The following is a 13,213-nucleotide window of genomic DNA, read 5'->3' as shown; positions in this document are numbered from 1 at the left end:
CTGTGAGATAGCCAGGCATAGGACTCTGATCACACTCATGTGAAACCTAAGAAATCTGATCCTGCAGAAGTTGAGAGTAGCAGGGTGGGTATCACGGGCTGGAGAGGGGTGGAGAGGTGGATCAGGGGGAGTCAAGGCAGTTAGGTTGGAGCAAGACATTCTGGTGTCCCATTGAACACCAGGGAGACCACAGGCAAGAACGATGCACTGCGTGTCTCAGAGAGCTGGAAGAAAAGACTGGAATGTTTGCGCCCTAAAGGAACTCACCTGTTTGAGTAAATAGATGTGCATAACTGACTTCAACTTTACACAGTGTATATGTCTTAAAACATCACAGGGCAATTTCCCGTACGAGTTAAACTTAATTTAGATTTAAGAGACGGGAGAATAGAATGACATCTTTGCCTTGTTACTGATCTCAGAAGAAAGGATCCCAGTGTTTCTTCAGTGATTTGATGTGAGCTGCAGGCTTATTATATATGACTTCTGTTTTGTTAAAGAACATTCATTTACACATAATTTGTTGAATTTTTTTCATGAATGGATTTGATTCCATCATATGCTTTTTCTGCAGCTAACGAGGTGACTGCGACTCTGTCCGTGTCCTGTGACTGCAGCGTGCAGCATTTACTGGGGTGTGGATGTGCAGCCATCCCAGGGTCTAATCCCACTTGTTCAGTCAGGTTTTTATTGCTGTGACCAAAAGACCTGAAGAGAGCAGTTTAGGAGGAAATGTCTGTTGGAGGGCTCCCTGTTTCAGAGGTGTCAGTCTGTAGTGACCACTCCATTCCATGGGGCTTGAGGTGACGTCGAACGTCACGGTGGAAGAGGGTGGTGGAGAAAAGGGGCTCAAGACATCACACCAGGGAGCGGGGAGAGGGCTCTGCTCATCAAGGACAGAACATATGCCCCAAAGGCTCACCCCCAGGGACGCGGCCGAGGGGGCCATGGCTGGAGGAGGTGGGCATCTGAAAGCGGGGTCCTCTCTGCCTCCTGGTGCCCTGCTCCCTGGTGCTGTCCACTCCACGTGTCCTGCATCCCCTCCAGCCCCGAGGAACAGAGCCGGCCTTCTATGGACTGAGACTGAAACCGTGAGCCCCCAGTAAACTTTTCCTCCTCTAATTGTTCCTTTCAGGGCCTTTGGTTGGAGTGGATTGTCCTTTAAGTGTGCCGCTGAATCAGGTTTTCTGTTCTGTCGAAGGCCTTTACGTTGCCTTCATCAGGGACATTGTCCTCTTCTTGGATATTATGTTTTTTCCTTAGACTAAGGAAGTTTCCATCCATTATTTATTCCAATATTGTTTCCGGACCTTTTTTCTGTTTTCTTTTTTCCTTGAGTTACTATTATTACTGTGCGTAACTTAGGTCTTTTAATGATGTACCGTGATTCCTATAGGTGTTCCTCTTACTTAATTTTTACTTCTCTGATCTGGTCCTTCTGAATGCTCTGTCTTTGATCAAACTAGCTATTGAAGCTTTCTGTTGCATTCGCCATTTAGTCCTTGTATTGTTCACCTCTAGGACTTCAATTTGTGATTTCACTACTCCTGTTTCCTCGTCACACGTCGTGTGTGTGTGTGTGTGTGTGTGTGTGTGTGTGTGTGTGTGTGCATGTGTGCATGTGTGTATGTGTTTCGTGTGGTACTGAGGGTTAAACCAAGGGCCTTTGCCACTGAGCCACATCCTTAGCTCTTTCATTATGATGATTCTTTTGAGACAAGTCTCCCGAGTTGCCCGGCCTGGACCGGACCTGTGCTCTTCCTGCCTTTGCCTCCCAGCCTCTGAGATCCCATGGTTGGGATTGTCTCCTGGTGGGTCTGAGGGTGAGCTCTGGGGCCACAGGGAGCACTCAGTGAACACCCAGGGGAGGAGAACCAGCACCTGATTTTTGTCCTGAGAAACAAGCTAATAAGTCACTGAATTATGAGTTGCTTTCTAATCAGGAGTGGGGAGGATGATGGCTTTCCCAGTTATCGCTCCACAGAGCTCGCCCAAACTGAATTTGTCAGACACGTGGAGGGTGTCTGTGAGGCTTGGTGACAAGAGACAAAGAGAATAGTGACAGAAAAGCTGCCGGCACCCTGGAGATGCACTTCGGGAGCAGAATAGAAAGGTCACTGTGTTATATCTTGTGTTTCAGAAAAGCATCCATAGAAATCTTTGAGTCCGCTAATGTACTTTCCAGTGGACCTGGGGCCTTTGTGACTAGTAGGTTTGGCAGTCTGATGTGACGTTCAGTAGAGGTCCAGGATGGGAGCAGGGCGAGAGCCTCGACTGCCCAGGGGGCTCAGGAAATCCAGGTCACCTCCACAATGCCTGTCTGGTGTTTTCTGTCTTGCTTCTGTTTTTACTTTTGCCTTTTTCTTTTTTTTTTGGAGCTACTTTGTGTGGGTATCGATTTTTTTTTTTTTTCCTTTTGCAATCGAATGAGCTCTAACAAAAATGATGCATTATGTGCCCAGCACCCTGAAGGCTTCAGTAAGCATTAGACGTGGCCTGCAGCCTCCAGCAAATTCATCAGTGTTACACGGACTGCCGTGGACTCAGGGACAACCACCAAACACTGCGGTGGACTCGGGGACAACCACCAAACACTGTGGTGGACTCGGGGACAACCACCAAATACTGCGGTGGGCTCGGGGACAACCACCAAACACTGTGGTGGACTCGGGGACAACCACCAAACACCCCCCCCCCCCCCCGCCCCCCAGCGGTCTCTTCAGTACAAACCTTTGGTTACTTCTAGCCAGAACTACCCTGGCTTTGTAAGATTTTGTATCTTTTTTTTTTTTTTTTTTTTGCGGTGCTGGGATTGAACCCAGGGCCTTGTGCTTGCGAGGCAGATACTCTACCAACTGAGCTATCTCCCCAGCCCGATTTTGTAGCTTTTTCTGGTGCTTTTGCCTTACAAGGAGTAGAACTTGCACGTTGGAGCTGCCCAGCCCCGCCCAGCACCCCATCCTCAACTCCAGCGTCCTCTGAGGAAGAGGCCGTGCTGGGCCTGGGGCCTGCACTGTGGAGGACAGGGCTGCCCCTGGGCCTTCCCAGTGTGTCCCTGACCCCTCTGTGTTGCTCGCCTCCGTTTCTCACCTCTCCCTGTTTGGGGTCAAAGGGGAGGAGTCCAGGGAACTAGTGTCATGTGACTGTTGCAGTTCACTCTGGTGGCGGGTCTCAGTGGACGTGTGGATGCTCAAACTGACACTGTCCTCTGGGGAGCTTTGGGGACTTTCCGGACACTCCCACCAGTCTGAGATGGCCTGGCCGCTGTGCCTGCTGCCTTCCAGTCACTCCTCCTGTGTTCCTTGTGTCTCCTCTCTGTCACTCTGCCTTTGGTGCAGCACCTTCCAGAGTGGCCCCTGGCCCTGTCCTCCCACGGGGTCCGTGAGAACAGCCATATGCTTCACCATTGCCAGTTCCCCTCAGTCTTAGGGGTAGTTTCCGGGGGGAGGAGACGCACTACTCATGCTTGCAGGGCACCCTGTCCCCGGGTGGGAGGAGCTGTGAGCTCCGTGAGTGGTCCTGTGACCCTGCCACCTGCCTCGTGCCCAGAGACAGGGCAGTTGTCCCTGTCCCGACTGGTGGCGCACCCCGCCCTCCTCCCCCAGGAGCCCGGGTCGCCAGGGAAGCCCACCCCTCGCCGTGCGGGAAGCTTCCTCTCGGTTGGACGCTACGAATGTGAGCTACCAACCTACGCTCCCTCGCTGCTTCCCTTACTTGCGGTCTCAGAGGTCCCTTTAGGCTGTAGGACACCTGGCAACCGTTTCTGTAAGTTCCTGACCGTTGGTGCTTTGGCTGGAACAGAGGCGGGAAGGTGTGGGTGAACGTGGTCATCCTTCTGTTGTGGTTGTCTTTTATTTCTGAGAGCGCCCGGCACTTGTGTGTGCGGAGGGCAAGTGCTTTCTGAGTTCAGTGCATGTGTTCCGGCTCAAGTGGTTGCACAGCTCTCACGGCAGGGGCGGAGCTTCAGCTGGGAGGTGGAGGACCCAGCGTCATACCTGAGACCAACCGTGTTTTACCTGGAAAACACTTGTGTCCTCTCCCAAGGGGAAATGGTTCATTCTTTGCACCCCGAGGACAGTAGCTCACCCTGACCCATGGTTTCACTTCCACAATTTCAGTGACTCACCGTCAACCATGAACAAAAACATGAAATGGAAAATTCCAGAAGTAAACAGTTCTTAAGTCTTAGGTTGCGTGCCAATCTGAGTAGCAGGATGAAATCTCCTGCAGCTCCGCCCCAGACCCCAGGGTGTGAGTCATCCCTTAATGTGTGTGCTGCTCATTACCACCCACGGTCACAGGTGGTCCCTCGGTTATCACAGCTCCTGCTGCAGTGTCACAGTCTTCTGTTCCAGTGACAATTACTTTCCTTGATGGCATCCTCAGAGTGCGAGAGGAGTGGCGCTGGCCGTCCAGGGATGCTGACCAGCAGCCGCGAAGCGCCTCAGAGGAGGAGGGAAGGTCCAGGAGGGGAGAAAGAGATCATTCACGCCACTCTTCTTACAGGGCACTGTTAATCTCTTACTGTCTCTAGTCCATAACCAAATTTCATAGGAGAAACATAACCCATGGGGTCCCCGATGGAGAAGGGGTGACCGCATGCGGTTGCTCCTGGGCCCAGGCATGGGGAAGGGGCACTGCTGGGCGGCTCACTTCCCTGCCCACCAGCGTCCACTGCGCTGCTGCCCCGACGTGTGTGAACACACAGGTCAGCGGGGTTTTCTTGTTAAGAAGCAGATGAGTTGGTCGGACGGGGAGCCCCAGAGTCTGCGTTGCTTAAACAGCTCCCTCATTTGCAGCTGCGGCTGCTGCTGACCCTCTGACTACTCCGAGTAGCAAGCCCCTGTTGCTTTCTGAGTCATACGTACTGCACTGGGTCATGTATGAATGACAAATCGGTGGAATTTTTTATTTTGTGAAAATGATCCTTGTGATAGTTTGTCCATAATGGTCTCTTATTTCCATGAACAAGCTGGTGGTGTTTATTAGGAAAGGAAGACTGAAATGGAGACAGGAGCTTTGGTTTCCACCGTCAGCTGAGCTCGCTACTGGCATCCGGGCATTGACAAGCACCTGCATTTCCAGCTCATCCAGCGGATCAAGTGCTCGGTGTCCAGGCTGGTCCCCAGAGGTCTGCCAGCACAGCTTTCTGTTTCCAGACACGCTGTCTGCTCCCCTGCCCGGCTACACCCTTACACTCGGCAGCTCAGCCTTGTACTTTTACGTGCTTTTCTTCCTGGGACAGGATAGAGCTTTGCCATTAGAGGCTGCTCAGCAGACATTCACGAATGTTGATGCAGAAGAACTTCAACAGTGGAGTCCTGAGAGCAGATCGAGGTATTGAGGAACCCACAGGCTTTCAGAAACTTCTCTTTAGAAATCTTTAACGACATCAGCTTATTAAATGAAAAGAGTAAATTTCATCATGTCCATGTATGGTTGAGTCTCTTACTTCTGACTTTGGTTTGGGTTGAATACAGGCAACTCTTCCACAATCTAACGGTAACAGCAGAGTTAAAAAGGCTTACAACGTTATCATTATAAAAACAATAACTTGTTGAAGGAAGACTAAGAAAAGCTGTATTTCTTTGCTCACCCGTTTTAGTGATTCTTCATGAATGAAATCTCCAGCTTTTAAACATGATTCACTAAGACATTATGAAAACCACTTAATCTTTCCAGGCAGCTACTATAGTCTATAACATTTTTAATGCAAGTATTTTGATCCAATCTACATCAGAGTCCACATAAATTTTAAAAGTTGGTGATGGAGCTATGAGCTGTCACTGTTTGTAACCTATTGGGTGTGGGATCCATAACTCAAGAGAAATGGGTGGGGAAGGCGAAATGGCCTGTTTTGGTCTTGGAACAACGTGCACACATGAGGAAATGTCACACGACCTTTACCAGCTAGGGAAGCGGGAGGAGAGGGGAGAGGAGGAGGAAGCAGATGATGTTCAGAAACTCCTACTTGATAAGTCTAAGTGAGAGGTAAATGCTCCCATTTATCGAGCGGAGCAGAAAAACACCCACTTTTCTTCTACCTTTTAAATTGTAGCTCTTGCTTTAAAGAATAAGTTTTGTACTTAATGCCCTTTGAAGATAGGGACAGAACGTTCAAGTGTAGAACTGACGTCTTACCCAACTTCCAAAACCTTAAGTTGGCATTTAAATATCTGTATCTGACATCATGGGAAAGTGCAAGGCCTTATTCTGGACAGATATACCCGATGCCGCAAGTTTGTGAATCGAAAGTGCTCTAAGTCAAAATTCCTCTGCAGCACTGTTGCCCGGGGAGCCCCACATTTGTGCTCGCTGTTCACGTCACACAGGGAATACTCGAACAGGTGAGCGCGGATGCAGGTGAGGGCCACGGTAAGCGTCGTGGGCCACGGGCACTGAGACCCACACGAGGGCTTTAGCAGCGGCAGCCTAACTCAGCCTCTGAAGCAGAAGGCCCCACATCCGGAGGGTACGGGCCGCAGAAGGACAGCAGTATTGGGATGTGTCTGATATCATGGGGGATGAGCTGGAAAGTTAACACAGGGTCAGCAACGGGAGAATGTAGGTAAAAAAAAATAAAGTCTAAGTCCTGCGGAAAAGGAATGTTAACTTTTTCTTTGGTTAAGTGCGATGGCCTGGGAAAGGAAACGGAGTCCTCATCGGTAATTGGGGAATAAAAGGGTGAGAGTGTGTCCTGGACTACAGGGTCCTGTGTGCCAGGAGCATGCGTGTGTTCACCGAGCCTCCAGGTCCCCGTGAGACCTGTGTCAAGAGGACGCGCAGGTACCCAGTCAGTGGCCAGGTGAGGTCCTGGCTTCCCGCCCGGGTTCTGGACTCTAACAGCCGCATTGCAGCCCCACGTTGCCTGATGAAGGCAGAAAAGCAAATCAGTTAACGTGACGGTGCAGCAAAGCGTTAACCTGGCCTCCTCTCTGTGGGAACAGCACTGGACAGCCGCAATGTCCTGTTAGAAATTCGGCTCTCCTCTGTTTGCTGAAAGGTCGTTGGTTTCACTAGTTGATCGTGTATCTCAATCTCATCACTCTCTCATTAGCTCTAGCAATCAATTTTTGCTGATTCTGCATGTTTGATCAGACTGTCCCCAGTTGATGACATTACGTATCTTAATTCCCTTGCCTTATCGTCCCCACTTCTCTTAACTTCTTTGCCACGGTATACGTTTAAGTTGCTGTCTGGGGTTTTGAGATACGTATACACTGGAGTGGTTAAAACACTCAAGCTCTTGACTGAATCTGTCACCCCGCGTCGTCTTGGTCGGCCCTGGTGCTTCCTTGGGCAGTGGTGCATCTCGAGAGTGGCCCAGTGTTGGGCCAGACTGGGGTACACAGTGGCTTTGTTCACGGCAGGGAAGGCGAGCAGACAGTCTGGAGGCAGCTGTGGCCATCCTGCGTGTGTCCAGGCAGAGACTCAGTGGGGAGTTGGCCGTGGACGTCTCCGGCTCTGGAAGGAGGTGATTTTAGGACATGTAGACTCAAGAACCATCAACTTACAGGCATTAAACTGTGAAGTCACTTTACGGTTTTTCTCAGGGGATTGAGAGATGGAAAACATATACATAACCTTGTGACAAGATAGACAGCCAGTTAAAATGCCAGCTTCAGACCTTGGACTCGGTTAGAGAGAAGAGGTCACAGGCCAGCCCCTGACCCAGACCTGTCTACGGGCTGACACGGGACATGGACACTTGCAGACCTGATTCAGTAACGTCGGCCCTTAGCAGGGAGATTTGAGCTGAAAGAGCCGGTGATTGGTGGTGGTCAGGCGCAGGCTGACGGATTAACCCCGGGCTGCTTGTGTGGGAGGGAAAGGGCTCATGATCTCTGGAAGCCGTGGTCTTTCTGGAATCCGGCGTCCACAGGAAAGACTGGGAAGAGTGCAGGAGAACTTTCTTGCAGGCTTGAGGGAGGGGAAGGTGACCATGGCGAAGCACTGACCCCTGAATCCCGAGGAAACTCTTCTCCCTCTGCCCACCAAGGGAACTGCTGCCCTCTGCACCTGGGCATGGACGGGGGACAGGCACCTACTGCAGGGAGTGGACAGGAAGGCCTTCAGGGCCCAGAACTGTGCTGGAGAAAGGAGAAGGGATGACACGGCCACACCGCCAGGACCAAAGGAGCAGGCCCGGGTCCAGCCGTCGCAGAAGGCATCCTGAACCTACGGTGTTGATGAGGGCCTTTGAAGCCTGCAGGTCGCCAAAGTTAGAGTAGCATCTCCGAAGGCTTAATGAAACATACTTCTTAATTTCATGGCTCCTAGCTATCAATATCAAACACATCTCAAAGCCAGTGCAAGTCCTCACCAGATTAAAACAAACCCTACCCCAAGGCTGGGAGAAGGAAAGCAAGGCCCACTTCCAAGCAGAACACTGATGACCTCGTTGTTCTTACTCTACAAACGCGCCCAGCTGTCGGCAAGGAGCAAGTGTGAGGAATACCGCAGCCGGGGACAGAGCCGTCCGAAGGACAGGGCAGCAGAACTCACGTGGGAGCCCCAGCAGAGCCTACAGTTGCTCGGCTGTGTTCAGGGCTGAGGAGAAAGGTGCCCAGGCGTGGTCACATGGGTCACTGTTCAGTAAAGGAAAGTCACATGGAAATACTGGAAAAAAAAAACATGGTAAATAAAACCCATGGTGACCTCATCAATTCAAACCAAGGTGGGCAGTGATAAATAGGAGGTAGAGTAATAGAAATTTAAAAAAATTGAAACACAAGAGATTAAGTGACAAGAAAAGTAAAGAAAACAGAGTGGGCATCAGTGAGCTGCTGAGCAGCACAGAATGGTCTAACACAGGCGTTGTTGGAACCCAGAAGGGAAGGAGAGAGAGAACGAGGAGACATGTTAGCGAAGAATTGCCCTGGTTAGAAACTCCAGGCAGCCCATCCCGGCACTTCAGAGCCCCTCGCAGAGGTGAGTGCCATCACGTGCACAAGGCCACACAGACCCACTGCCCCTGCACCAGCGCTGGAGGCACGGGAGGAAGAAGTCCCAGGCATCCAGGGAACCCGAAGGCACCCAGAGGACACCAGTGAGATCACAGCAGACTCTGGGCTTTTTGTGAGCACGTGCGAAACAGAAGATCCCAAGGTAGTGTTCTTTTAAATGATGAAAAAGGTTCAACACAGTTCTGTACAAACTGGGGGAATATCTTTCAGAAGTGAAGCATGGATTGACTTTATTAGACGAAAAGAGTGAGGAATGTTTTGCCCGTTGACTTACGTTGAAAGAGTTATTTTTTAAAAAAAGAGGATATTAAAGGGATATTTTCCAACAGAGAAAATATGACACCAGAAAGAAACCTGGATCTACACAGTGAAACAACAAGTGTTTGAGAAAGAATAAAAGATTTCTGATATTTAATTGCTCTAAAAGATAACTGACCTCTCCAGAGCAAAAATTATGGACATCTATTAAATGCGAAATGGTTTATACAGACAGAGGACAAAGATGTTCAGTTTGGATTAAAAAGGAAAAACCAAGTTAGAAGTTTTCTTCAAGAAACCCAACTGAAATATAAAGATTCAAAGAGGTCACAGAAAAAGAACTGGATGAAATGCAATCATTGACAAAAAGAAAACTGGAATATCTAGATTAATTGCAGATAAACTATAGACATCAAACAGAGTAAGCTATCTGACCTGACAAGGGACGTGGCACAGGAGTACAGGAGGAAGTTCTCTAGATGGCAACTGACCTAGGTGTGTGCACCCCCGGCAGAGTCTCAGAACACATAAGGCAATGAGGAGTCCCAAGCCCATGATGAATTTACTTTCTTTCAATAATATATATGCCAACAACACATAGCTTTTAAATATGTGTGTGTGTGTATTTATAGAGGCATGAAATTAGTAAGAGTTTATAAGAACTGAACATGATTGATGTGATTTAACCAATGATATTTGTAGAACATCACACACAACTAAAGCAGATTAAACATTTTGTTTTAAGGGCACCTGGAACATGCACTGGACCATAAAATAAATTTTATCAAATTTGAAAGAATAGAAAACATATAAAATATGATGTCAAACCATTAGGGATTTAAACTAGAAATTAATAACAAGTATCTGCAAAATCCCCAAATAGTTGGAAATTAAATAACATATTTCTAAATTGCCCATGTATCCATAAGGAAACTTCAAAGAAAATTTTTAAAAACTTGAACTATATGGTGGCAAAAGTCTGTGATTCCAGCCACTCAAGAGACTGAGACAGAGAGGTCACAATTTGGAGGCCAGCCTTAGCAATTTAGCAAGACCCAGTCTCAAAATAAAAAGGTCAGGGAGGGAGGTGAGGAAGGTCTAGGTCAACAGTACTTTAACCTCCAGTACTGAAAAAACTGAAAACACAGTATACGAAAATTTATGTATAAAACCATGCTCAGAGTCAAACAATGCATTGAAGGCTTTTATTGGGAAAAAAAAAAAAGTGAAGCTAGAAAAGTTAAGAATACAAGCAATGGGCTGGGGATATAGCTCAGTTGGTAGAGTGCTTGCCTCGTAAGCACAAGGCCCTGGGTTCAATCCCCAGCACCACAAAAAAAAAAAAAAGAATACAAGCAACAATTAATGTTGGTGAGTATGTGGGGAAAAAGATACCCATACATTGCTGGTGGATATGCAAATTGGTGCAACTATTATGGAAAGCAGTATGGAGATCCCTCAGAAAACTTGAATGGAACCACCATTTGATCCAACTATCCTACTCTTAGGTTTATACCCAAAGGACTTAAAATCAGCATACTACAGTGACACAGCCACATCCATGTTTATAGCAGCTCAACTCACAATAGCTCAGATATGGAACCAACCTAGGAGCCCTTCAACAGATGAATGGATAAAGAAATTGAGGTACATAGATACAATGGAGTATTACTCAGATTTAAAGAAAAATGAAATTCTGGCATGGTAAATGGATGGAATTGGAGACTATCATGCTAAATGAAATAAGCCAATCCCTAAAAACCAAAGGCCCAATGTGTTCTCTGCTAAATGGATGCTAATTCACAATAAGGGAGCGGGGCTAGGGAAGAATAGAGTTACTTTGGATTAGGTAGAGGGGAGTGAAAGTAGAATAGTAGAATGAATCTGACATTATTACTCTATGTACACATATAACTATAGGAGCAGTGTGATTCTGCATCATGTAAAACCAGAAGAATGAGAAATTATACTCCATTTATGTATGATGTGTCAAAATGTATTCTACTGTCATGTATAACTAATTAGAACAAATAAAAAATTTAAAATATGAAATGACACTAATATGAAAAGGAAAGAAATAATAAAGCCAACAGAAGCAAGTAATTACAACAGAAACAAATAAACAAAAAATAAAGAGATCAATATGATCAGAAACAGAAGAAATCACAAGTTCTGGTGAGGATGTGGAGGAAGGGGGATGTAGGTTAGTAAAGCCATCCTGGAGAACCATATGATGGGTTCTCAAAAAGCTCGAAGTATTCCTAACTCTTTAATATAGCTAGAATTATTCAAAATAAAGAATTAGACGAAAGGACACTAGGGTGATAGCTTACAGAGTGTAAGAAGAAAAGCATGACCTGGTTCCATTAGGGGACAGGCAGAGGAAGGTTCCCTGCTGGAGATGGAAGGGAGACTCAGGGCAGGGAGCAGAGCCCACGGAGGGGTTGGGGGCACAGGCGGACGGGATGCTCCAGGAGCCTTCTTGCAGAGCCTTCTCCTTAAGGAACCCCTGTGAGTGAGGAATGAGTCCAGGGTCCATCGTCTCTGTGGTCAGTGGCAGACCCCATAATGGGTGGAGTGTCGTCATTGAGGGGGTGACCTTGGTCTTGGAAGAATCAATTGACAAGATGACAGTGGTCTTGGGAAGATGAATGTGGAGGTAGTATGGAGCAGTTCTCTCCTCAGAAGCTCTTGAGAAAATTCAGCTGGGATTGTCCAGAGATGTTGGAGTGGCCAGGATTTCATCTTTCTGGTTCAAGTTTCCACCTGGATTGTGATGCAAGTGTGGGCTTTCACCAGGCTGTCTCCCTAGGAGGGGGATCAACTCTTGATGTCTCCTCACAACCCTGGACTTGGAGGAAAGCGAATAAATATCACTTCTGACTGCTGAAGAAGGAATAAAAAAGAAAACTGAAAAATGATTGCCATGATAAAGCTCCCTGACGTATTTAGTGTCATTTTTTCCTGAAACGTTTGTCAAAGAGACAGTGATGAGGTCCAGACCATTGCACACACTTAGGTGTGCTCTCTGAATCATTTTAGAAGAGGAGTTTCAAATGCAGATTAATAAATTACCCGTGCAAGTCAGGGTAAGGAAGCGTCACGATCACTTCTGGGTCCATTTCTCGCACCTCGCCTGCGCACTCTGAAGTCTTTCACTGGCTCTGAGTTAGCTGCCCATTGTATTTTTTCCCTAATGTTTTAGTCCAAGATGAGAACTAGTCCAACAATTTGCTTAAATCCCTCATTAATCCGGATCAGAATTCCCCAGGGCTGCAGGGGAAGCTGTTCCTGCAGAGTAGGCAGGAAGTGATGGGCAGGAAGATGTTCTTGAGAGGGGCCGACTTTCCTTTTGTCTGGCTGGATGGGTGAGCAGCACCTGCTGTGGTTCTGCTGGAGGGGCGTGCATGCTGCTTGCACACGCACTCTGCTGCCCGTCAGCCCCTTGAGCACAGACCCGCACAGCGTGCCCCTGGAAGCCTTTGCATCCTTCCCTGGGGATCGGCTAGGGGAGGAGGAGGAAGGTTGCCTGGTGTCCTGTGGCTCCTCCTTCCTCACATAAGTCGCCCCTCACGATGCTGAGATGCATGGAGGTGTGAAGCAGTTTCCGGGCACCTAGCTGGGCTAAATCATTTCCCTGTGAATCTGCCTCCACATCACAGTCTGTCATTCCTTCATGGAGAAATAGATGACACTTGACGAAAATAAGGTAAATCTAATCATTGTAAGGATGATTGAAACAGCCTAATTTATGAGATGTTACTGAAGTTTTTTCATATATGGAGTCAGTCAAGTCATAAAGCAATAATCAATAACTTTTAATTATTAGCAAACTCACCTAATAATCTGAAGAAAGCTAAGCCCTTCCCCCAGAGAATGTGCACACCTGTGGTACGTGAATGTACCTGTTCGCAGCGTCTTTCGTTTCTCATGACTGTCCCATCTACAGGAACAGTCAGGATCATGGTGGTGGACACTCCAACTTCTGT

General features: G+C 47.8%; 1 protein-coding gene and 1 non-coding gene across 2 annotated transcripts in view; both read left to right on the top strand.

Annotated features, from left to right (window-relative positions):
* Positions 1-13,213, top strand: part of Dpp6 (dipeptidyl peptidase like 6) — an 872,193-nt gene that overhangs the window by 17,590 nt on the left and 841,390 nt on the right. The window lies entirely within an intron of this gene.
* Positions 10,486-10,559, top strand: Trnat-cgu (transfer RNA threonine (anticodon CGU)). Its single transcript has one exon. It is a non-coding gene; the product is annotated as a tRNA-Thr (tRNA).

Source organism: Sciurus carolinensis, chromosome 8, assembly GCF_902686445.1.
Source record: "Sciurus carolinensis chromosome 8, mSciCar1.2, whole genome shotgun sequence".
NCBI lineage: Eukaryota > Metazoa > Chordata > Mammalia > Rodentia > Sciuridae > Sciurus > Sciurus carolinensis.
Note: the sequence above shows the minus strand (reverse complement) of the source record. Positions and strands in the feature narration are given on the sequence as shown.